At 38.5% G+C, this 26644-nt stretch overlaps 1 long non-coding RNA gene across 1 annotated transcript in view; it reads left to right on the top strand.

The window, feature by feature from the left end:
* The first annotated feature begins 14084 nt into the window (after positions 1-14084).
* LOC116701247 (uncharacterized) overlaps positions 14085-26644 on the top strand; it is a 12849-nt gene continuing 289 nt past the window's right edge. The window contains exons 1-2 of the long non-coding RNA XR_004334856.1: positions 14085-14095; positions 16141-16144. This is a non-coding gene — a long non-coding RNA (uncharacterized LOC116701247). The remainder of the gene's footprint in view (positions 14096-16140; positions 16145-26644) is intronic.

Here is a 26644-nt window from a genome sequence, read left to right as displayed (position 1 = left end):
ATAACTATAAATTAAATTTTCAATTTGACAATTACTTAGTCATAGAAAAAGCTAAGGATTTTCAGTTTTTACTAATTTCTACCAAGGAAATGCACCTTTCTTGAGGACTGCTTGGATTTAGTTTCCAGTTATGGAAGATGAAGAGAAATATGATGCAAATAATGTCTGCAGTCAGAGTCCATCAAAGCAAAAAACTAACACCATCTACTTATTTTCATCCAGAAAGTTAATAATTATTTAAAGTCAGATTGTGTATGTTTAAAACAACTACTAATACATTTCCATGTAAAATATCATGATTCATAGCCTCTCTAAGTCAGTGTCCATCTGAGTTTATCTATATTCATTATGTATATTTCTGATTGGTTGTACGTAATGTATAATTGAGGTAAAAGTTCAGTCCAACCTCTAATTAAATCATGATACCTATCAGCTGTGATAGGCCCTTGTAGCGATGCATGATGGGTAACAGACCCTCCACCTTCAAGTTAGTTAAGCTAATTAAGTTAGTTTCCTAGTGTGAACATAACGTGTGAAGGCTGTAGTCTGTGTGTATGTATGTAGTTTGTGTTCATTAAGTTATGCATTTTTATATGTGGGTCATTAAAAATTGGGTTTGCAAGAAGGGAGAGTTAATGCACTGCGTCAATTGTTGATAAATGTTTCATAAAGTTCCCTCAAACTTGTTATCTTCGAACATTGTGGCTTCAACTCCTCAGAGATTCTTGTGGTGCGTGTGTGTAAGTGTGAGGTTGTGTGTAAAATTTCCGTGTTAGACAGTGACAAGTCTTGTGTGTCTTTTTGTGTGTGTACATGTGTGTTTTCTGATGTGGTTTTGTTCAGCAGAAAAACAAGCCTTCAAGTTTTACAGAGAAAATCTTTAAATCCCCAAATGGATTGATAACTACAAACAGGACAAGGCGTGTGTGTGCGTGTGTGCGTTTGTGCGTGCGTGTGTGCGTGCGTGCGTGCTTGCGTGCGCGCGCGCGTGTGTGTGGGTGGGTAGGTGGGTGGATGGGCGTGCGTGGTGTGGCTGTAGCAAACATGCTTTATAAGTTTGGAAATAATTTGAAATTCCTGCCATAACTCAAAGAGAGTTGAGAAATGCAAAGACAGAGTCTGAGATTTACATTGGAGAATGAGCAGAAACAATGGAAAGAAAAAGAGAGGTGGAAGACACAGGCAGAGACACCAATATTTTCATAAAGAAATAGTGGGAAGCCTAAAATAACATTCCTGATATGTGAATAACATTCACCCTTATGTTGTCCTTGGGTCAAATTGACCCAGTTTCCTATATCGATGTTCTTTTTAACTAACCAATTGTAATTACCCAAAATGACATGATTGATTCCACACAATGCTCTTTGGCAAGTACAGATTTCTACATTCATAAATTTTGGGGTGTCTTATTCAATTTTATAGCGTTTGAAAAAAGAAAGATTTAAGTGGTTTCGAAATAGTATTGAGTAAAGGTTGACATATTCCAGTCTGTGATTATCTATCAACATACATTCCTTTAATTTTAGTCAAAATAATTACTAATTTCTGCTTTTCTAACTCAAACATGAGGTATAGTTTCCTATAAATGAGGTTTATTGACCATAAATTCCCAAAATAACTGTAAACTAAAGTTAATAAGTGTTGCTTTGCGTTGAAAATGTCAAAAAAAGTGATAAACATTGAAAAAAAGCGTTAAAAATGTTGGAAAAGGGACAGAAACGTAAGATAAAGTTAAAAACATTGATAAAAGTGTCAACAAAAGTGTTGATTTTCAATTTTGACAGCAAGACAACACGAGGGTTAAATAGCTCTTTATTGCAAGATGCCAAGCCAGGATGGTTTTATTTAGTCCCATAACAATGTATCTCCACAGTAAACCCCTGCCTTGGTGATCAAAAAAATTCTGAAGTGGTCTCAATGGTAATATGAGCCAAAAACGTATTATTTGGTCAAAAACCTTTTTTTGTATGTGTGTGTGTGTTTGTGACATAATCTTCTTCATTTCTCAATTTGCTATAATGTTTTGATTCAATTGTGCGAAATTGCACCGCATTCAAAACAGCTTAGGAAATATTGTTGCTTTTTGACAGTTGTGCCAAGAAAGCATCTTTGATGTGAAAATTAAGACACCGCCAGAGAGAGAGAGACAACGGGAGCAGAAAAGAAGAGAGGGAGGAAGGGAGAAACGAGAGAGAGAGAGAGGGACAATGAGAGGGTAAGACAGAGAGGATTGTTTAAAAGAGACATTTTGATGAATGAGCAGAGTTTTGGGCCAGTGGCAGTACAACTAAGCCAGAAAATTATAGACTTCTAAACAACTTCACACATAGAGAGAGAGACCTTGAATTCAGCAGAATACAATAGGCCAGAACAGAAGAGAGCAGAGCACAACAGAAATATATTAGAACATAGAATAAAATAGAGAAGAGTTGAATAGAATAGACATTTTTGAATGCAGGAAAAAAAATAAGCCTAAAGGGCCATCCACACCAAGAACAATTAACAATAACTATAAATTATAGTACAACTACAACAACAACGATAATGCAGAACGATATAGCAAACAATAGAAATACCGACAGCCAATCAAAATCCATCTGCGTCTACACGGCGTAGAATGCTAACATTGTCATACAACATTGTTATAGTTAGGGTTATAGTCATGGTTATTGGTGTGGACAGCCCTTAAGAGTCATGCTAGAGGTACATTGGGCTAAATTCTAACATGCTCACATTGACTATGCTAACATGCTGATCCTAATAAGCGGTGATTGTACCTACTGTTATGTTACCTTAGTATGTTGTGTATTTCCACTCTTCCAACACCGTAACTTCTGCTGCACAGTAACTTCTTTCTGGATAAATCTTATCTTGTCATTATTATCACTAAAAACAAAACCCAGCAGAGGCTGATGAGAATGTTAATCGTTTTGCAAGTATTTAAGTATTGAAAAACTTGAAAGTTTGACCTGCTGATGAAACATTAAGGGATCAACAAAGTTAAGACAGTTGATCCTGCTGGGAACATAAATGTTCAAATGAAATTTCAGGGCAATCTATCTGATAGTTGTCAAGGTATTTCAATAAAATACCAAAATGTGAACCTTTTGGTGCGGTTGTAGAGGAAAAGTGAGTAGGATTAATCCTCTGGGGATCATGAATTAATTTGGGATGGGAACCTCCAAACATCAGACTTGTGAGGATGATTTTGACTTTGGAACAGACTTATAATTACAACTTAACAACAGCACACTAGAAGGTTCTCTAAATAAGGGCACTTTGTATGGACATTACTGAATTAGTGAGGTGAATCTTAATTCTGTATGATTCATATATTTTTCAAAAAGATGGGCGGAGGCCTCGGGGAAGACCCAGGACTAGGTGGAGAGATGATATCTCCAACCTGGTCTGGGAACGCCTCGGGATCCCCCAGTCGGAGCTGGTTGATGTTGCTCGGGAAAGGGAAGTTTGGGGTTCCCTGCTGGAGCGGCTGCCCCCGCGACCCAATACTGGATAAGCAGATGACAATGGATGGATGGATGGATGGATGGATTTCCTTAACTGAGGTGTCATGTTGTGTTCTTGTCTTACAAATTTTTCACCACTGCAATGATAGTTTTGTTTATAGTAAAATAACAATAAATTGTTGCAAACAAACCCTTTAGTAAATGTAGATATATTAGATAACTATGAGATGCAGATGAATAATGTGTGTATTTGATAGGTGTGTTGTATCTACTTGTGCGTTGGGATATCTGTGTGTGTGTGTGTGTGTGTGTGTGTGTGTGTGTGTGTGTGTGGTAAATATGAATGAACTGGACGATTTGCAGTACATAGCCATCACATTTTCTGCCTTTCTGCCACTGGAGGCAGCAATAGTCCACAGACTGACACTCTTCTCTCTCTCTCTCTCTATCTCTCTCTGACACACACAAACAAGAAAGCATACATGGACACGCACAAAACCATCCATGAAGTGTGTGAAAGATCCTTAAGGCCTTAACATTAGTCTTGTTTGGTGTGATAGAGTGCTGGACAACTCTGTCTCTTTCTTTGTTTCATTCTCTCGTTCTCTTTCCGTCTGTCTCTTAATCTTGGTTCCTCACATACTTTCATCCTAAATCTCTCTGGTCCCCCTCTCTTACTCCATATCTCTCCACTGGTCTTTACTGTCTTGCCTACTTGCTCCTCTTTTTCTTTTAATCCTCTTACTGCTTCCAATACACACACAAACGCACACACACACACACACACACACACACACACACACACACACACACACACACACACACACACACACACACATTCATTCACCCTGGAAGGTTGTAGTAATCAATCATGGTGATTATGATCTGTATCGTTGCAGTAACATCAATGAGGCTTTTGAGGAAGGATGACATCATCCATCTACAGTATACATCACTGCTAATATGGTCTTTATTCAGTGTTCTTGAAGTGGGGAGAGAGGGAGGCAGACAAGGAAAGAGACAAAAGCTCAATTTGGATGGGATTAGTTTCCCGTCTGAGTTATAATTACTAACAAAGGGTGAAGCTGCTTTCATGTACCCATTCAGATGTGCTTACAATCACTGTAGTTTTCAACCAATAGACAGAAAACTTGTTACAGTTAAGATGAAGTTTCTGACATCACATTTCAGCAAGGTGAAAATCCATCTGAGGCTTCTTGTGGTGACAGTCACTGTCCATCGAACATTATTTAAAAAAAAATCTATATTCCTCTTACCGTAAAATAGGCTTTTAGTTAAACATTTTTTTCAGGATACACATTTTAGTCGTGTATATTTTCTGAGAAAACCTGAAAGTTAGAGCTGAATTAGTCAATGAATCAAATAGTTGAGAAACAGAAAAATGAAATGGTTACAGACATTATTTAAGCACAATGCCAAACATTGTCTTGTCCCAGCCTCTCAGACATAAGGTTTTGCTGATATTTGGGTGGTTAAAATATGCATTGCTGTGTGGCCCGGTCCCCAGCAGTATATTGCTTTGTTTCTATGTTAGTACTCCTGTCTGCTTCTCCAAACTGGGAAGTACTGATCACAATCAACTCTTGGTTATACACTGACTATGGGTAGGCACCTCATGCAACCCCAGTTAAAAAAAATCTAAACTACCTCTTTAAAGTATTAGTCAAAGTGTATTTATTAAATGATATGTCTGTCAAATTGTCTGCTATATATCATGTTATATTGAATAGGTTTCAGTCCTTATGGCATTAAATGTAGTGCCTCTGAGTGCAACAGTAGGTAGTAACAGCAGGTAATTTTTCCCGTATTTTTTTACCAAGAGGGAGCATGAAAAACAGATATGGCTGCAGAAATCATAGATGTATGCAGTGCTATTAACCAGTTACCAATTCAGATTTTGTTCTCTGTTTTTGGATCACTGTTTTTGATAGACACTCGTACCAATGTCTATCAAAAGTTAGTGATTTGAAAGAGAAGAAGAAGAAGGAAACTGAGATAAAGGTAGTAAATAAGAATGAGACAAAAAGACAAAAGAGAAAGTGAGACAGTGTTGAAGAGGAAAACAGGAGAACAAGAGACAGAAGAGGTGTGTGTGTGAGACAAAGAGACAAGAAAAATAGAGTTCTCTGTTAAGTTGTGATGGATGCTGCAGCAGTGCAACCTGGGATTGATTTGAGGATGGCTGTCTGTCAACAAGGAGTAAAGATTGATTACCATGGTAACAGCCGGTAGTAATAAAGTGTTTTGGTAGTGGTGCTGCTTTCAACCGACTTCGACAAAGACCGTATTCTCTGCCTGAGCTTACTGTTTGTATCATCACTGTCTTTGCCTTTGTGACTGGAGAGTTCATTTTCAGAACCATTCATTGGCATTTTGGGAGAAATAAAATGTTATGGCATTCATTCAGTAAGTCCTAAATTTTTCTGTAAAAGTACCATTGTTTTTGCACTCAAGCACTCAACGTGCTGTACTTTATGTATTTTTGCATCTATTTCCTGCTGTTGATACTTTTTAAAAGCATCTTTTTTTATCATTTATCATTTGTGACGCATTCAATGGTACGGTTTAATTACCAGTTTCCATGCTTCTTTTGTTCCTTACAGAGTGTAAAACTACATTGAGTTGAAATGCAGAAATCATAAAACAGTCTACTTAAATTTCAGCCTGCACATTTTCTTTTAAGAATACTCTCTGGATGCTGACCATGGAATTAGTTTAGTAGATTTTGATCCTGCTCCTTTAGGACTCAGGGGCCCTGCTGGCTTTCATTTGAGTCAATAAATCCAGAAATGAGTCACATGTGGGACAGCAGGTGAATGCCGTTAACCAGGTGGTATGACAGAAACACAACAGTGCTCTGAACCTGGAGGACCAGGACTGAAGAGCCATGAGTGAATTCATAAAAACACGTTTTTTGTTAATTTTTTGAGAATTGAAACAATTTAAATTGGAGACAGAATATTGACATTCATTTTTTTATGGGAAAGGAGAGCATTAAAAAATCCAAAATGGATCAACCACACAAGGCTTTGTTCTTCTTTGTTCCTTTTTGTCCTCTTTGCGTTCTGTAAATTACTTTTTTCCTGCATTTCCTTTGTCCTTAAATCTCTGTAATTGTCACTTGTTCTCTTTTTCTCAGGTGCCCCCGTAAACATTTCTCTATCTCTGTGTCTCTGTTTTATGTCTGATGTTATCTGAACCTACACCAGGCTCTCCTCTTTATTTACAGCACTTATGTTAATGATTATAGATTTTCTGTTGGGGATTAGATTTCCCTTCTAACTTTTTTGGCTGTTTCAGCACAAAAAATAAAAAATAAAAAATAAATCATTAGGGTGTGGAGTGACATTTTGGATGAAAGTCAGTTGTTAATAAGAGACAGGACAATTTTAGCACGGACAATTTTAGCACAAGAAGGTGTTAAGTAGAAAAAGTAAGTATGGAAGTATGAAAAGGCACACATGTAACGCTGTAAAAAACAGCTGCTGTATTCAGGCAACATGAAATTATTCAAAGTATTACAAATGAGAGGTAAATTCAGATATTCTGTAATGCAAAATGGGAACATGATAGAAAAGAAAAATTAAAAACAGCAAGTAAGTTATGAGATTTTTCATGCACAGGTAAAACTAAGAATATAAAATGCCTACATAACAAATCTAAAAATTCTCTATATTTACCCGTGTGTTCATTAGTGAGGTCAAAGGTAATCTACTCAACAGCAGTGAGTGCTCGATAAGAAGCAGATAAACAGATAAATGGTGGCACAAAATTCCCCCTGGATTTAACAAAGTGAAGGGAATCTTGTCCAGGAATAGAGTGCGTGTGTGTGTGCGTGCTTTGCGTACGGCCCATCAAGGAAAGCACTGTGGAAAATCCATCTGGATCATACACACACCTAATGACGTCACACACACTGTGCAGAACGTCTTATTTTTGTTTCTAAATTGGAAGTAAAAGTTACACAGACTAAACTCCCTGAACCAGGAGAGAGATGGAGGTAAAGATGGAGGGAGGGGTAAGAAAAGAGAGAAGAAAGATGAGAAAATGAGACAGAAGGACAAAGAACATGTAGATTTAAAATACAGATGACAGAAGTCAAAGAAGACAGACAGGCTTGTGAGTTTCAAACTTGCACACGTACACCTAATCAGTCTGTATATGACCACCCCTATCCCTTTCCCCTCATACATAAATATCAAACTATGTTATGCAGGTACAACTAATCCCCTATGTGAGTGAGTGAGTGAGTGAGTGTGCGTGTGTGCGTGTGTGTGTGTGTGTGTGTGTGTGTGGGGGGGGGGGGTTTGTCTGGCACTGCATGGTAGTCATTTCCCTTCTAGACTCAACATCATACATACACACACACACACACACACACACACACACACACACACACGGCAAGCGTTGGAATATCATTACGGTAAGAGCTGCAATGAGCAGCCCCTGACACAAGTGGCCCTTTGTTCGATTGCAGACACACACACATACACACAGACTCAGGCCTTCCATATCGCCAATATAATTACAGCTATTACATCTGACTCAAATATAACTTTACATCACGGCCTCTCTCTCTTTCTCTGTCTGCGTCTTACTCAATCAGCCCTCTTTTTCCTCTCTCCCTCCGTCTCTCTTTCTTACTTTTCAGTACCCATGTTGAAACATGTATACCTTTGCTGTTGGTGTGTGTGTGTGTGTGTGTGTGTGTGTGTGTGTGTGTGTGTGTGTGTGTGTGTGTGTGTGTGGTGGCATAATGCTATATAAACATTACCTCAACTAACGAGCAGTAACTGTTCTGGCCCAAATGTTGTGTGTGCATGCTTTAACTTAATGACCTGTACAGTCAGTTTTTTGTTCAGAGGGCTTTTACTGTGAAATGAGGGAAAAAAATCTTTCTCTCCTTCTCCTCTCAGATTGAGGCATGGTGAAAGATGGGTGGGTAAAAGAAGGGAGGATGGAACGACTAATTTATTCTCCAATCAACTCTTGCAACTCTCATAAAGCAACATGTTTACTTTTTATATCTTACTGTTATCTTTCTTATCTTTATATTTTGCATTTCAGCTGAAACTATTATGTAACCATTTTAGTTATCTGCTGCATATTTGATTCATCAAGCAAAAATCCCAAAAGGGCACGGCTCCATGCTGCTTTTGTCTGTTTTATCTCTTTATGAATTGAATACATAATTTGAATATGTCACATTGAGCTCTGAGAAATGCAAATTTCTTTTGACAGTTTTTTACATTTTAGTCACTAACAATCATTGCCTTCCTATTATGTATACATATTTGTGTCTATTTCTGCCATTTTTTACCTTTGCATAGAGCTCTTGAAGTCTTAAAGTAAATATGAATATGTACTATGTACTGTATGTAAAGTTTAAGTACTCCAATTACATGTTTTGCCATCCAAACATTTCACACAAATGTTAAATGTTGATGCATTAATCTTGATTGAAATTATTTTTTTAAGGAGACATCAATATTTAATGGTATTAACTGGTGTTAATTAATTCAGGTCAGGGCTTTAAAACGCTAAACAGAGGATTACTTTTAAATTTGTCTGGTCAATACAAAAATTGTAAAAATGTGAAAAATAAAATTTCCGTAGTAATTTCCTTTATTCCAGAACTCCCATTAAGATCAAACTCTTATTTTTTTAAAGATAAACCTGAGAACAAAAAACAGTTGCAGTCAGACACCCACATACAATAAACAAAATATAAAGTCAGACAACCAACAGCAATAAATAGAATCATTAAAAGCAATTACAAGAGTCATAAAAAGCCTCATATACTGAGGCTTTACATTTCTAAAGCAAACTAAAATTTCATCTTTTACACCCTGTGTCACGTTGCCTGTTATGAAGCCGACATGACACCATTAACCACCATTAGTCAGCAGCACAAATAGTCAGCCCACGTTCTGTTGCGAGGTGGAAAGTTTCATCCACGCCACCTTGCAGGATAGTGAGTTCATTTGGTTTTAGTACAACAACAATGGGTGCCTTTTGTTTGCTCTGGTCCTCTGTTGGTCGGACAGGTTCAGAGTTCAGTCCAAGCTGTCACGAGGATCAGTTAAAGCAGATTTAGGGTACTGAAGACTGAAAAAGGAGTGTAAAAAATGTAATGCATGCTCCACAAAAAGGATTGAGACTAGCAGCAGCAGCAGCAGCAGCAGCAGCAGCAGCTGTGTGTCCCCGCCTCCCTGCTTGTACTTAAAAAGAAACGTATGTCTTGGCTGCCACCCCCCTAAATCCTTGATATTTAAACATCTCCCAGGCCTGTTCAAAAGCCATTTAGGCATCAAAAGAAAGAGAAGGGATTAAACTGTAGTAGTGTAACAAGCTCAAAGACAAGACTTCACTCATTTTCATTCTTCTGAAACAGACTAGTAGCCATGACATCTGATGGTTTCTTCCAGACCACCACACATATGTATGTTGTTATGTCAAATGTTATTGGCCTGTTGTCTGCAACATGATCGACAGTTAAAGTTATTCTGTAGTCTCCCCCCCCCCTCTCTGTTTCTGTGCTAAGTAGTTGTTTTCCATGGCTGCAAGGCCATTGAGTTTCTACTGTGTGTGTGTGTGTGTGTCTCATCTGCCATCATATACGATGTAAATGTATGTACAGTACAGACATTGTTAATAAGTAATGTTATCAAAAAGTTTAGTTGCAGTTTTAATACGAAGCAAAAAGTTTGAAGTTTTGCAGGGGATTTGTGCTCTTTCCTCAACAAATTGTTTCATTTTATTGCCATGTCTTTTCATGATTTGTTAATTGATATTTTTTGCACATATCAGATATAAGATATTTGGAAACTATTTTAGCTCCACAGATTGTGTTGAGTTGCTGTGTAAAAACAGTGTCTCGGGCGCCTGGGTAGCTCACCTGATAGAGCTGGCACCCATATGCAGAGGCTCAGTCCTTGACGCTGTGGCTCAGGATTCAAGTTCGACCTGTAGCCATTTGATGCTTGTCTTCCCCCTCTCTCTTCCCCCTTTCCTGTCTACAGCTGTCCCGTCTATTAAAGGCTAAAAAAACATGTATTAAATTAGCAACAGGTTGCAGGGCTTTTCACTGAATTTAAATTGTCAATATGCTGTGTGCACACTGACAGATACAAAGACTTGTGTGGACAATATTATGGAGAAATAACTGATCATATTAACCAAGAAGGCATCGCTTTTTACCTTTCACATCTGTATCTGTTGTTTCTCTTTTTCTTTCCTTTCTCTTGCCAAACTTCAAATATTAATCAAGTCATGGTCAGGATCTTCTTTTTTTCTTTTTTTCAAAGTATGTTTATTGGTCAAAACCTCATAAATTATTACAGGCTGTATTGGGAATACCAAAGGTTAGCAGGTTTGACATTTCTTTGCTTTTTTTAACAGAACAGAAACACATACATTCCCACCCATCCCCTCCCTCCGTCACTCTTTAACCAGATATTGAACATGTATCTCACTTGTTCTACACTTTCCCACCCATCTCCTCCCTCAAGAAGGAGAAAAAATAATGAACAAGTAGTAAAATTAAATTAAAATTAAATTAAAATAAAAGGGGAAGAAAAAAAAAAAAAAAAAAGTGGGGGGGGTAACTACCATTGGTCAGGATAGATAGTTTGCATAGGAAAGGAGCGGTCCCAGGTTTTATGAAATTTCTTCAGGGATCCTCGACAGTATGTTTGATTTTTTCTAGGGTGTAAGAATGACAATACATCGTCAACCAGGACTTTGTGCTAGGCGGCTTTGGGCTCTTCCACTGTAGCAGTATCTGACGTTTGGCTATCAAAAACGGTAGCAATAACATCAGTTGGTAGCTATAAATCTTCCTACAATGGGAGACACACCAAAAACAGCAATCAAGGGGCATGGGGACACAGGGATATTAAGGACACAGAGAGGGTGTCAAAAAAGGATGTCCAAAAAGTGTGCTTGGACAGGAGAAAAAAAGTGTGTGTATGGTCTGCTGGAGATTGAGAGCACCTGATGCAGAGACATCTGTATCAGGGAATAGTTTTTCAGTCTGGCCCTTGTGTAGTGAAGCTGAAGCCACTTTAAATTGAATGAGTCTCATACGTGCACAGATGCAGTACTATGAACTCTGAGTATAATTTCTCCACCAGTCCTCATCTAGTGCACGACTAGGTCCCTTTCCAAACACCCCTAAGCCCGAAGGAGGGGAGAGTTGAGATGAAAGGAGACATATATTGAGGAGATGTTATTTGTGATGCTGAGGAGGACATGATCCCCTTAACAGATGTTTTTCAGGTAATACAGGAAATGAGGCAAGTGTGTTTTGGTGAAATTGCGCAACTGGAAATATCTGATAGATCACTTTGGAGTCCCAAATTTGCAGAAAGGTCGGCCATATTTCCAAAGGCTTATCTATGTAAAGGTCACTAAAAGAGACCAGGCCCATCCTCTTCCAACGTGTAAATGTTGTCTATGCGGAAGGTAAAAACAGATGGTTGTTGCATATGGGGATGAGGACAGAAGGGGATTTTAATCCAAAATGAGTCCTGAACGTTTCCAGATTTTCAGTGATGAGAGAACAACAGGGTTATTGGTGTATTGGGAGGGTCGCATAGGAAGGGGTGCAAACAGTAATGCAGGGAGTGAGGGTGAAGTACAAGAGTAGCTTCCATGGCACCCCACACAATCTTGGGCTATGGCACCATTTCTTCAGATTTGGAGTTAGGGCCCAATAATACAACAACATATGGTAAGGCAAAACCTCCTGTAGTTTGGGACTCTCCAAAATTCTTTTTTGGATCCTTGGATTTGCCAGCCCAGAGGAAGGACGATTAATGGTATCCAATGCTTTGAAAAACAATTGGGAAGAAAAAGAGGAGGGTTCTGAAAAAGAAAAAGTATTCGAGGCAAAACCTTCATTTTGATTGTTTCAATTCGGCCAACAAGTGAGAGGGGTAGTGTGCGCCATCTTTGAAGGTCTAGTTTGATATTTTCAGTCAGTTTAATGAAATTATTTTTATGAAGGGAACTTAGAGAATGAGAGATATTCACGCCTAAATATTTACAACCATTGGGGGAAAAGTAGAAGGGCAGGACTCCTGGAGAAATGGATTTGGCGGACTGATTAACATGGAAACAGAGACTTTTAGCAATATTCAGTTTGTACCCTGAGAACGTGCCAAAAGTCTTCAGCAGATCCACTATTGCATCAACACAGTTTACAGGGTCTTGTACATATAGCAATAGGTCATCGGCATACAGTGACACTCTGTGCTCCATGCCTCCTCTTAGTATACCTGAGAATGCTGGGGAGCCCTTGAGAGCAATAGACAGGGGTTCGATGGCCAGTGGAAATAGTGAAGGTGAAAGGGGGCATCCCTGATGAGTGCCACGTGTGAGAGGGAAGGGAGAAGAAACGTCAGAGTTCGTTTTGACGCTATCTACAGGGGCAGTGTACAATAGGCGAATCCAAGAGATGAATTTGGGGCCGAAACCAAATTTATGTAGAACCGCAAATAAATATTGCCATTCTACACGGTCGACGCTTCTCTGCATCCAGGGAAATCACCACTCTGGGGATGGAGAAGCAGAGGGAGAGAGAATCACACTCAAAAGCCTTCGCACATTACTGGATAGCTGACGGCCAAGGATAAACCTGTTGGTCTTCTGAAATGTACTTGGGAGGCAAGTCTCAAGTCTACGCGCCAGCACTTTTGCAGCAGCTTTACATCATTGTAAGCAAGTTAGTGGGTCTATAGCTACCACATAGATTTGGGTCCTATCCTTCTTTACTATTAGAGAAATAAAGCTGATTGAGTGTTGGAGGCAAAACACCGCGTCAGAGAATCGTTGTAGCTTCTAAAGTATAGGAGCGAGCTGTGCAGAAATTTTAAAGAACTCCACTGGGTAACCATCTCGCCAGGCGTTTTATTACTCTGCATTTGAGAAAGCAGGAAGTGATTTCTCTAGACTTAGGGGTCATCTAAACGTTTTGCAGTTCTTCATTACAGTTGGAAGTCTAAGTTGTTAAGAAAAGGGTCCATACAGAGGTGTCAGGAGGGGGCTGTGATTTGTAGAGCGTGGAATAAAAGGAAAAATTCTGAGTTTATACTTGATGGGGTCAGAGTTTGTTTTGAGAGAGTCAGAGATTTGTGATATGAAGCGGGCAGCGCATGACGGCGCAATTGTGGGCTAGAATGCGGCCAGCCTTATCTCCATGCTCATAAAAGTCGTCGCTTGTACGTCTTAGTAGATTCGCCTTCCCTGTTGATAATAAATTGAATTCATTTTGAACTGCAGGCGCTTGGTTGCCCAGCTGGTTGATTGCTGCGGCCTGCTGTCTGTCTATATCTATATGCGTCCATTAGTTCCGCTGTTTAAATTTTCTATTTGGTTAAATGTGCACTGAAAGATATAATGCCCCCACGAATAAACGCTTTTAGCGTTTCCCATAGGACGATGGGGATACGTGACTAGACCGGTTTGTTTCTAAGAATGAATCTATGTTGTGGAAACAAAATCACAAGAAATCTGCGTTAGCAAGTAAGCCTGAATGAACCTCATCCTCCTTGATGCCTATGCGAGCTTGACGGGAACAAAGACTAAAATGTGGGTGCGTGGTCAGAGTGACAATGGCAGTGTATTGTGTGGAACTAACAGAGATAGAAAGGCTTGTCAATAAAGAAGTAGTAATACGGAGTAGACCTGATGGACAGTGGATAATAAGAAAAATCCTTACACTGGGGTGAAAGAAACGCCAGGGGTCAACACACGCCAATTGATCCATAAAGGCCGATAGAGTCTTAGACTAGCAGTTGGCGTGGCTGTTTTGGAGTTAGAGCGATCAATAACAGGGTTAGTAACACAATTGAAGTCCCCTCCTAATATTAACTTGTGAGTATCCAAATTTGGTATATGTGAAAAGATTGTGGACATGAAATTTGGGGTGCATAGTTGGGGGCGTACACGTTTGCTAAACAAACAGGTGTTTGAAAAAGCATACCTGAAATTACAACATAACGACCACCTGGTCACAGTGTATGTTATCTGGGATGAACTTGACTCGTTTATGAATATAGAATTGCGGTGGCTATAGATTTACTATTAAAATTGGAGTGAAAGACTTGTCCGACACCAAGGCTACGCAGTTAGATGATCATCTATGGTAGGTGTGCTCCTGCAGGAAGACGAATCAGCGGAAAGGTTCTTTAAGTGTGAGAAAACTTTAGAACGTTTAATTTGCCCTCCCAAGCCACGTACATTCCAGGTAATTATCTTAATGGTCAGGATCTTCTTGGTGCCAAAAACGACTAAACTGTAACCAAAACAGGAGTATGTCAGATATTATTGCGACAGTAACACACCGAGTGATTCACACACAATGCTAAAATGCAATAGTTTATGACTGGCCAATGTGTACTTTAAAACGTACTAAATGAGAAAAATAAGTAACAAAAGTATACGAATGCCCCATGCCAAATTGAATCTAATCACACTGATTGAGACACATTAGTCCAATGTAAATCAACAACAGAACTACTACTATATGTAGATCACCACTTGTATACTGTATACAATTGTGCTTTAACGTGCATCCAAATTATTCCTAGGTTCAAAGCAGGCTGGCATTCACAGCAGTTGACAGTATACAGTATGTAGCAAACAAGCTACATGTTAGCTGTTACTGTAGCTGAGTTAGACCAAAGCAGTCCAAAATTGGTATCCTTTCTTTACCTCTAGTCTATCAGTGAACAAGGTGGGACTGCTTGGGGATTCCAGTCTTTTCGAACATATCACTGTGCCCCAGTGTGTTTGTAGCTAAGACCAAGGCCCAAAAAGAAGAAGTCATTAATTCATTCATTAAGTTATTAAATGATTTAACTGGCAAAATAGCGGGTGTTGAAATGCATGGATGTCTGGTTAACACTTTAAATTCATAAATAAAAGGCCAACAGGTTCTAAAAGCTCACAATGCTCTAAAAGCATTGGGATTTATGAATGTGTGTGGTAACAGATTCCTGTTTTTTTTTTTTTTAGCTTTTTTAACTTTACAATTCAGGAAATCTGAACAGTGGTGATGTTTGCTTTGCAAGACCTATGAAATTGGATTGGATTTCATTGGATTTGAGGATTTTTCTGTACTTACAATGTGTTGATGTGTTAATATTGCAGGCCCTTTTAAGATTTGCAAAATATAACATTTTGCAAAACATTTGAATTAAGTCCTTGAAGAACTAATTTGCAGTTAGCTGAAGAATGATGCAGTATATGATAATGTTTGTTTACTGTGTTACTGTGTCTGTTAGCGCGTGCATATTTAACCTCTCTGCAGGGAGTACTGTTTAACAGACACACCATCTGGACTTCTTCAAACACTGCATCAATCTAAGTTCCGCAAAATGTGTGTGTGTGTATGTCTGCATGCTAGAAACACATGTAATGCACTTTAAGATTGATATAAGGACTGCAGTGCTAAATCAACCTTAATATAACTCAAAGTGAGATTAAACAAAAGACAACTTTTTATCCATATTTGTGAATATATGCAATTGTCATCAGTTCAATGACTACGCTACCATTTTCCAACAAACTGAGTTGCTGGGTTACAGTGTGTGAATCTTCCATTTGCTGGCTGATTTGGTGTATTTTGCCAGGTAATTTGTAGCCTGGTTGCAGACCTCTTATTTGTTGCCCACATCTCTGGTGTTTTCAGGGATTCAAATATACATATTTTTAGTAATTTGTTATTTGCAAATGTTGTTAAAAATTACCTTGACATTGTTTTCTGTGCTCAACACTTTGTAGGGCCATAGAAAAACATTTTAGGGTTTATTTACTGTAATGTACTTTAGATTAGATTGTAGACTGAGGGTTATGTGGTTATTGTCTCCAGCTGTTTCTCACATCAACAGTCTGCAACAATTAATATTTACTAGTGTTCTTTCCATTTGCACTAATTACATCGTTTAACCTACTTCCTAATTTACATTACCTCATTGTTGTTGCTATTAAGCTTTCGGATGTTATTGATAATGCACACACTTTCTCACTTGCACTGCCACAGCAGATAACCAAATTTTCCATTTCCATTTTTCCCACTGCATTTCTACTTCTTATTGCAGAGCTGCACCCATTGCACCCTTCAAATCCATCCATTCAGTTGTCAGAGCAAGACTGTTTGCCCAGTGATTCACTACCTCTCACTGGAGAGCCAGGTATTACTAAATACAGCCGATCCAGTGCAACTTGGGATTAACCTTTGCACTTTATAAATATAATTTTATTCAGTCAGTTGGTTAGCCAGTCAATAAGTCAGTCACCCAGTCAGTCAGGCTGTAATCCAGCTAGTCACTCATCCAATTACACATCCAGTTATAAAGCCAAGTGGTCAGTCAGCCAGAGAAACAACCAGCCAAACAGTTTGCCAGCAAGCCAAATAGTAAATCACCCATTCAGCCCACCAGCCAAACACAAACAGCCAGCTAGTTAGACAGACAGACAGACAAACAGACAGACAGACAGACACAAGTGTAATTAGTGATAAGTGATTAGGATGTTCTGGTCATTTAGGATGAACAACTGCAATTAGGGCATCTCCCTTTCCCTCTCTGTTTCTCCACTCCATCTTGTTCAATATGTTCTGCTCTTCAGTTACAGTTGTGTGTGTGTGTGTGTGTGTGTGTGTGTGTGTGTGTGTGAGTGTAATCACACACACAAACATTTGGATTCTGCTCTTTGCTGCACTTAGAGAACTTCCATTGACAATCCATTAGCAGCCTAAAAGCACTCAGACTAATTATGAATATAAATTCACTAATGTTCTCAGACGCAGTGTTCATTTACACAAAAAGTTGTTTTTATCTAACTAAATATTTCACTTTTTGAATTAATGCAACATTCTTTAATAACTGAACATGAAAGTAAAGTTTTACATCCGAATAAATAAATTAGCAACTTTAAACGATACCATTGTGTACACTGTTCTTAGAGGAAATGATTACATGCAGTGATCAAATAGTTCATGTTTCGTTTGTTTAATTAATCTAGCCATTAATCACTTCCAGCAAAGTGGTTATGTTTTCAGTTTGGGTTGTTTGTCTTTCAGCAGGGCTAGGGAAAAACTTATGGCCCGATTTTCTTGAAAGTTGGTGGAAGGGTGTAGCATGGACCACGTAAAAAAGCCCATTATATTTTGAGGCAGATCAGAATCAGCGGATACACAAATTTTTCACTTTAGTAAACATTGTGATATAGGGTGTTTGTGTTGCATTCAAGTGGTGTCAGAATAATTGAAAATATTTGTTCCCCAGCAGGAGAATTCACATTCTATTAACATTGTGAGATAGGGTTTGTGTTTTCAAGTTGTTTCATTCTTCTGGAATTTTGAATTTCTTTTATAGGAAAAAGGTTTGTTTAATATTTATGAAGATCAACTTAAATAATTTAATAAATTATAAATTTAATGTTACTGGTTTAACTGGGACTGGATTTGTGGCAAATCAATAAACCACCCATATGAAGTAAAGTGAGGTAATAATCAACTGTTTTTGCATCTAGTCCTTCTACAAATTTGAAGCCTCACCCTTTTTCTCGTTTTTTTTCTCCTCTCCATCCTTGTGTGTCTGTTCTCCAATCATGGCTTTTTGTGAACCTCTTAACCCGCAGCAAGGGGGAAAGGCTGGTATATTAGGTTTCTGCTGCTAATGGGACACAATCAAAATGGGCCATCTCATTTTTATTGGTGCCTCATGGAAGTCTTCAATTTCTTTTCTTTTTTGCTACGTCTCCATTTTTTTTTATTGGGTAAACTTTGGTGACCCCAAAAGAGGAAAGAGGGTTTAGATTTCATGATTCACAAGTTCTAAGATACAAGTTTTTTATTCAAAAACAGGTATCTAATGTATGTGAACAACAACGAGTTGGTGTCTATAATATAACTATTAGGTTCAATAATTACTTTTGTGATCCATTTCACAAATGCAAATATTTATCACATTCAGTCTATTATTCATGTTATCTTAAATGTACAGCAGCCAGTTTATAACATGTTTTATTGCTGTATCCTCCAAGCACTCAAGTCCCCAAACCCCATTGGAAAAAGACTTTGTAAACACTTCATTCAAACGGTGTGTTGCTATTTTAGAAGCAAAGCTTTTTAGTTGCCTTGTAATGTAACAGAAACAGTTCTGGTCTGGGCAATGTTGCCATATTTACCAAACCTCCACACAGTGGTGAGGACAATCGTTCTTTTTTTGTCTAGACATGATAGACCAAAGACTTTGTGTGGTCACAGGAAATCAAAACTGAGTCAACAGAGGCAGCAGATTTGTGCCAGACACAGTTGTAATGGGATTAAAATGTTTCTTCATAAAAGATGATCACTTAGGACACACGGAAAGATACCAGACAAGAGGACATGTGACAAAAGTATTATGTACATAAATTTGACCCGAGTGTCACAAGCACATGGTCTGATCTCTTAACCAGTTAGCCACAAAGCTTTTATATCCTTTTGTTCTCTCTCTCTCTCTCTCTCTCTCTCTCTCTCTCTCTTCGCTCTCTCTCTCTCTCTCTATCTCTCTCTCAGTAACTATATTATGGCAATAACAAGATAATGTTGTTAGTACAGAATGCATAAAGTAATTTTTACTCAGACCTCCTCTGTCTGCTGATAAAAAGGACAGATCAAATATCACTTTTTTACACCACACACACACACACACACACACACACACCACACACACCACACACACACACACACACCACACACACACACACAACACACCGCATGCACCACACACACCACACACCACACACACACACACAACACAAACATACACACACACACACCGTGCGCGAGCACACACAGACAGACAGACAGACATTCATTTTAGAGAAAATGCGATATAACTATAGCTGTCAGGGGAAATCATGAGGCAGAATAGGGATTTCTTCATCTGCTTCAAAGGTGCACTGAGAAGGAACAAGTCTGCATAGGTGTAAGCACTTTTAATGTAAAGAACTGCATTGTCAGACCAATGAGTTTTAGCTTGTGGCCTTCATCAGGTTTATCACAATAACACACATTACAAAGAACATTTAAAAAAACATGGGTATGATGTAAAAAAGGTCAAATATATAAAGGAAAACCAGTCATTTACATGTATTTCAGTCAATGGGGTGGGATGGGTGTGGCCAAAATGCTCTCTCTCTCTCTCTCTCTCTCTCTCTCTCTCTCTCTGTCTCTCTTTGTACTAAGAAAGTTAACATTACAACTTTGGCTGGACGTGATCACTTGAATGTCTCTAAAAAATAAAGATGTAATGTTAACATTACATTACATCTTTATTTTTTATCATTTTTATCATTTCATTAAAATGTTTGGCAACAGGACTAATTACATCATTCCTCTTAATGGAGCTCCTATGATCAGTGATACGCTCTTGAAGGGAATGGGATGTCACACAGATGTATATTTTACCAAATGGACACTGTGTCATGTAAACCTTTTGTGTTGTTGCAGGTAATAACATCCTTAATGCTGATGGTCTTCCCATTGACAGGGTGTTTGAAAGACTTGCGGGTTTTGTTACACTGGCTCCACACTGCAGGTTTAGTTGCTTACTGTTAGAGACATCAAAATGTTGACATGCTCTGACAACTCTGTCCCTTATGTTTCTTCCTCTTTTAAAGTTACCATAGGTAGAGCTCTAAAGGTTTCCTTCAAGGATGGGTCGTTTTGTAGAATATGCCAATGTTTCACAAGTATGTCCTTGATCTTCATAGTCTTATGGGTGAACACAGTGCAGTAAATAAGGTGTGCCTCAGATCTGGAGGGTTTTTGAACTTGCAGATAAGCCTCTCAACTCTTTGAATCCACTTTGTGTTCTGTACCTACAAGCCAATATTTTTTGTTATTTACATATCTAAATTTCGATAGCATTTCATCTTTATTTATAGGTAGTTTTGTCATTTTGACTACTTTCAATACAGAGTAGGCTAGTGTGGATGGCTGGGCTTCCAATCAAGGTTTACTTTCCAATGTTAGCTTATCCCGCGCCATATCAATAATTTAAAAGCATCCCCCGTAGTGATGAAAATCTTCACCGGACTCGACAGTTCCTCTCAGATCTGCCTTTTTAGCATTTTTCAGCATGTCATGTTTTGCGGCCTGCAACCAAACTGTTTTCATTAGTGCTTTTTCTTTAGTGCTTATCAGTGCTTTTGCTTTATCAGAGCTGTTTTTTGGCACAAAAAAAGCTCTGATAACTGTTAAAGCCAAGTTTGTAAATATAATGGCGCATTTATCTGTTAAAGAGACAGATATTTCTGCTAAAAAAGTTGTTAAATTCCAAATACTAAAATTAAAAGAGAGTTCATATTTCCCATTTGTCAGGTGGCCATTCACAACTCCAAATGAAAGCTAATATTGCTCTGTATCTGGTGGATGTAAAAAAAGGAAACTGTTTGCTAACAAGTTCAACACAACTTACTTACAATACAATAAAAACAATACCATGACAACAACATCATGCTCTTTTGCAGGAGCAACTACTGTAGGGAAAATAAATAATAAATATGTTAACAGTGAAAATATGTGATCACATTCAGTATGACCATTTTATTTGCAGAACATTTCCTTGTTATGTTGATAGAATACATTTTTATTCTGCTTTTGCAAATTTTTTCAGTATGAACAAGGAGAAAGTGTTACCTTGTGCATGTAATACTTTTGCTTTAGTTCATGTACCTGTGTGTATGTTGGCATGTATCTTTGTGCGTGCGTGTGTGTGTGTGTGTGTGTATGTGTGTGTGTGTGTGTGTGTGTGTGTGTGTGTGTGTGTCAATGAAAGGCCAAAAGTGTCATTACATCAACTAAAATATCACGTGTGACCATCTAGGCTTGACATAAATCCTCGTTATCGTCCCCATAGATTCATTTTATAATTCTTATGTGTGGAAGAAAGAACAGGAAACCAATCATTATGCTCCAGAGAGAAGACACAGAGAGAGAGGGAGAGAGAGAGAGAGAGAGAGAGAGAATGAGAAGGAAACAGAGAGGGGGAAAGCAAAACAGAAAATGCAAAGTCATAATTGGGCTATAAAGAATATTGTTAGCAGTAAATGATCCACATAATGTGATGACTCAGCAGTTCTTGGGTCCTATCATGAGCCAGCAGTTCTGTGATGGCTGATGTCACTCATGGATAGACACACAGGACTAAAGGTCAGAGCAGAACCAACACTACTCAATTGTGGCTGGGTTATAAACATTATGCAGCGTCCAACATACATCACCATGATGACCACCATCATATCTAGTCATTGTGGGAGTCAAGAAAAGTTCTGATACCTCTAGTCCCAGATGTATGAACTCTCCACTGAGTTCAAAGAGTTAATTTATTCCCTCACAACTAAAAAGAATTTCAAATAGATTGCTGGAAGAGCGCAGGATAAACAATTGTTGTAGATGCTCAGATTTCACCTTGCCACCAGATCTTTTAGGAAGTTGCCTTTATTTATTTTCTTTTTTTATTTCTGGATGAGCAAAACCAGAAGCTGAATGTGAAATGCACCACTCGCTCCCATCTAATACAAGAATAAAGAAGAGCTTTTAGAGATCTGGTGTGTGGTGACATCTGAACATCATCACAGAGTTTGTTTATTCCATGTTGGTGTCCCAAGATTTATCCCTACATCACTACATTCTTTGGGGCATGGCTGGTGAGCATTCTTCTTATTACATTTGAAAGTTCAGCCTTTTTATTTTCCTTTTTGTTTCTATGGTTCCAAAGAAACATTTCCACTTCGGCCTGATTTTTATTTATTACGGCGTATATTATGGCTGTTGTGAATCCAGTCGCCTGTTTTAATAATAGATCATTCAATACAGAGTTCGTTTTTGCTATTGTGGTGTTATCTCGAGCTAGAAAACTCTGATGTAGATAATTTAGCCTAACTTAAAAATCAGGTTACTTTAAAAACACGTCATTTTTCTGCAACCAGTTTTGTTACAGCTTTGTTACACTTTGTGCATCTTTGGCAGATCAGATAACTATTGAATATAAAAACATCTGTTGTGTAAATGCATCCAACAAGCATTAGAAAGACAAATTGACACATTAGCCAGATGTTGAAACTCCGTCAGTAAGTCTTCTTTAAGAACAATGACCAATAGCAGAGCCTGTCCCGTGGACACATCCATTATCTGTTGCCTGGGATCAAGACAAGAGGTGTTGCACTGGGATGACTCAGAAATGTTGATGTCATTTCTCATTGAAATGAAAGGGCAAAGGCAGAGTTCCAAGAGATAAGGTCATCCAGAAGGTGCATCGAGCTACTGTGGTGTTTATCTGATCCCTGATCAGTCGGACTATTGAATAATTTTTGTAGGTGAGGGAGATTTGATCTGTATGGGTCAGGGAACGGCTTGAATGAAAGCCTGTGGAGAAGATGAAACTTCTACCTCACTACGACAGTCATAAATAAATCCATGCGTTTGTGGTAAAGTTTTCTAAACTGTTATTGTTGTAACTAAACTGCAGACGTTTGTTTCTCTTTTGATGCTTTTGACAGTTACTCAATACTCAAACTAAATCAAAGCACACTTGTGTACAAGTATGTGCAAGAATTCAGTAAGTGTTAAAAGTTTTGGTGTGAAAGCTGAGTTGACATTAACACAGAATACAGCACAACCTGACCTGCCGCCTGCACATGAATAACTTATGAGAAGACTAGAGACTGTTGGGACTCTTTATGGTCTAATGTGGACCTGGCCAGCGTCCCCACAAGCCCCTTAAGTTGGGAATCTTGTCCCTCACCATATTGGCTTTGATGTCACAACTCCATCTGGATCCATTTGGAGGAAGCCATTTTGTTTCCCTCCTGGCAAACATTTTACCCATTTTATTTGGATACAGTAGGGAATTCAGCACATATGAGCTTGCGCTGAATCGTGCAAGGGATCATGATTAGGACGCCAACAATCACAGTATGTTGGAGAGTTGAAAGATTCTAGTGAACTCACCAGGTAATCAGTCAATATGTTTACCGCACTCATCTATGTGATGTTTTTGGAAGAAATCACCCAGACTCTGCTACAGGCTATGTCTGATATGCACTGCTACGCTTGTTTTGTTCCGTATCAACTTCGCTCCCATTATCTACCCTTCTTCCTACATCCTTGCCTCCTAACCTCCTCTTTTTTTCTTCCTCACCTTCTTTGTCTTCCTCTCTCGAGTTACTAATGCTTCACTCCTCTCCAGTGTCTAACTCTCTTTCTCTCTACTTTCATATGCAGTGCCTCAGAATAGGTTTCCATAGGGAATGGCTCTGAATATTATCTTAAATTTTTCATTCCTCATCTCTGCTGCTAGTTTTACCCTCAATTTGTTGCTTAGAGCCAAAAAGCAACATGGGATTCATGAAACGTGCACGCACCACAGAAGATGCGATTATAGCCAATCCATCTCTCTTTCCATCCTTCTCTTTCACCATCCAAAACAACATGGGAATCGTGAAACGTGCTCCCACCTCAGACTGGAGTACTTTTCTTTCTCTCTCTTTCTCATCTCCTGTTTCCCTCACCTCATCCCTCCCAGTGTTTGCCTCCCTTTCAATTCTTTTTATTTCATTTTTTCCCTCTCACTCGTCTGGATTTGCGTTATCACTCCTTTTCACCCCATTCCAATGTCTCTTTTCCTCTGCCTTTCTTTTTGTCTGTATTTCACTCCCTCATGCTCAGAGGTAATTCTCTCCCTCCTCTCTTGAGCCTTATTCATCATCATCATTATCATCATCATCCTCGGTTTCTCTCTTTCTCTCTCACACACACACACACACACACACAGACACACACACACACACACACACACACACACACACACACACACACACACACACACACATACACAGAGTACACACTCAAATTGAAATGCACAAATCCAGTCTGCATATCAATGTCACCTGTTCTGAACAATACAGAGGATGATAACGTTTGGATGGGTTGATGGAAGGACAGAAAGTATGAAGAGGAAAGAGAGAGCAACACTAAAAGAGAGAAGCAAATAAAGAAGTGAATAAAAAAAATAAGCTGTTTGTTTGCTCTTATTCTAAAGTGCAATTTTTTTATCCCAGGATGTTCTCTAAACACTGTTGTTAAAAAACATTTAAATAAAGGATGACTACAACTAAGCAAGGGGTGAGAGAGATAAGGAACATAGACAGTGAGAGAGAAAAAACAAAAAGTAAAAAAGCCTATTTATTAAGGATTTGAATATTTTGTTCCCATCAAAACCTGAGGCTGCAAAACTCTGCATCTCCATTGTAAGGCAATTCTCATTATTATAACAATGACGAATTCTGTTAAAGTTGTCAGCCAAGGTCTTAATCATTTTGTAACAATAGAAGGCACATGAAGGGCTACACAGGGAATTATGCCGATGCATATTAGCAGGCAATATTGGATTTGATGAACCGTGATTTAATCAAAGCAGATCTGTCTCGGCAATGTCATTTATTTATTTATGACATGTATAAAGTGGTAAAAGGCAGGAGAGTCTTTTTAACACAATGAAAAGATAAATGGGGAGGGTACACACAGGAAAACAACTGAATGAAACAAAGTGCTCGAACAGTACAACTTCGTCGATGAGTCAAACAGGAGTTGTATTGTGAGATTTCTTTTGTTTAAATATCTTAAAAGTAAACAATTGAAGAGTCATTGCTCTTGGCCAGGGATGTGCAAAGGCAAAAGGACAACAAAATCAGATTTACATGCAAATGTTGTCCTTCAGATACTGCTGTTTGCTTGTTTTACATGAATTATGTATCTTTTATTTGACTTTTTTTCTCCTGAATATAAGCCTTCTGTTAACACAACATTTCCCTGCTAATCAAACTGTTGTACTCTTTGAATTGCTTATTTAAAAACATCCATGTCACATGTACAATTGTACAAATCTTCATTATTTCCCTTAACAAACAACCACACAAACACATAGCAGCAAAGAAATGACATGGACAAGTACAAACACACATCAATCAAACTCAGTCTATCTTGCTTTAACACACACATATTTATGAAAGCGATGTCATAAATATGGAAAGACAAAGCTTAGAGAGAGAGGGATGGAAAAGGAAATAATAGAAGAATAGAGAAGACTACACACACACACTAAGGAGGAGGAATGATAGATTAACATCATGTGTCGTCATAGAAAGTTTACCCATGTGACATTAGCTAAGATGATGGATGAGCGCGGTTTGTAGAATAAAGAGTGTGTGTGTGTGTGTGTGTGTGTGTGTGTGTGTGTGTGTGTGTGTGTGTGTGTGTGTGTGAGTGCGCGTGTGTGTGTGTGTGCGCGTGTGCGAGTGCGAGTGCGAGCGCGAGCGAGGGAGTGAGTGAGTGAAAGAAAAAACGTGTGTTTCTGGCATGTGAACGTGCAAATATGTATGATTTTTGTATCATTGGTTTGTGCAAATCTATTTCTTCATGCGTATATCATACACTATACCCACTTATTGTTCTCTCCTCTTTTTCACTTTGTCTCTTGTCTACACATTATTGTTGCAACAAATGCTTATGTAAATATAAATTGGAGGATGTCCAAACTCAGTTGATTCAACATTTTAGGCCTTAATTTATAATGTATATTATCATATATATGAATATAGACAATACAGAGACGGTCAATTATTTTTATTAATTCAAGTGTGTGTCTATTTCTAAGTCAGTGTTACAGTGAACCAATAACGCAATACGTCATCCACTGTGTATTTTACTAATTAGATCAGTAAATAATATACATAGAGGGTATACAAGTAACAACTGAGAAAGGTATTAAAAATAATTTAGGGCAACAGTAATAAAGCACTTTGTGATGTATTTATTAGCTTTAGAGGGGAGGGGAGGGGAAGGGAGGAGATGTGCTGACCATTGCAGCTGAGTTGAACAACCACACAACATCTGATCTAATTCTTATCACTGACTCCAGATGACAACAGGGACAGGGGTGATGGGACAGGAGTCAGGAGAGCCTCTAGTCCTCTCGGACGCTGCTCTCATTGCCTTTGATTGGTGGTTTACGGGGTAATGTCCTGTCTAAAATATCTTGATGTGCAAATGCTTTGGTGAATTTAAAGCAGTCATCACAGTCAAGGACACTGCT

Source organism: Etheostoma spectabile, chromosome 14, assembly GCF_008692095.1.
Source record: "Etheostoma spectabile isolate EspeVRDwgs_2016 chromosome 14, UIUC_Espe_1.0, whole genome shotgun sequence".
NCBI classification, from domain to species: domain Eukaryota; kingdom Metazoa; phylum Chordata; class Actinopteri; order Perciformes; family Percidae; genus Etheostoma; species Etheostoma spectabile.
This window is presented reverse-complemented; position numbering and strand designations above follow the sequence as displayed.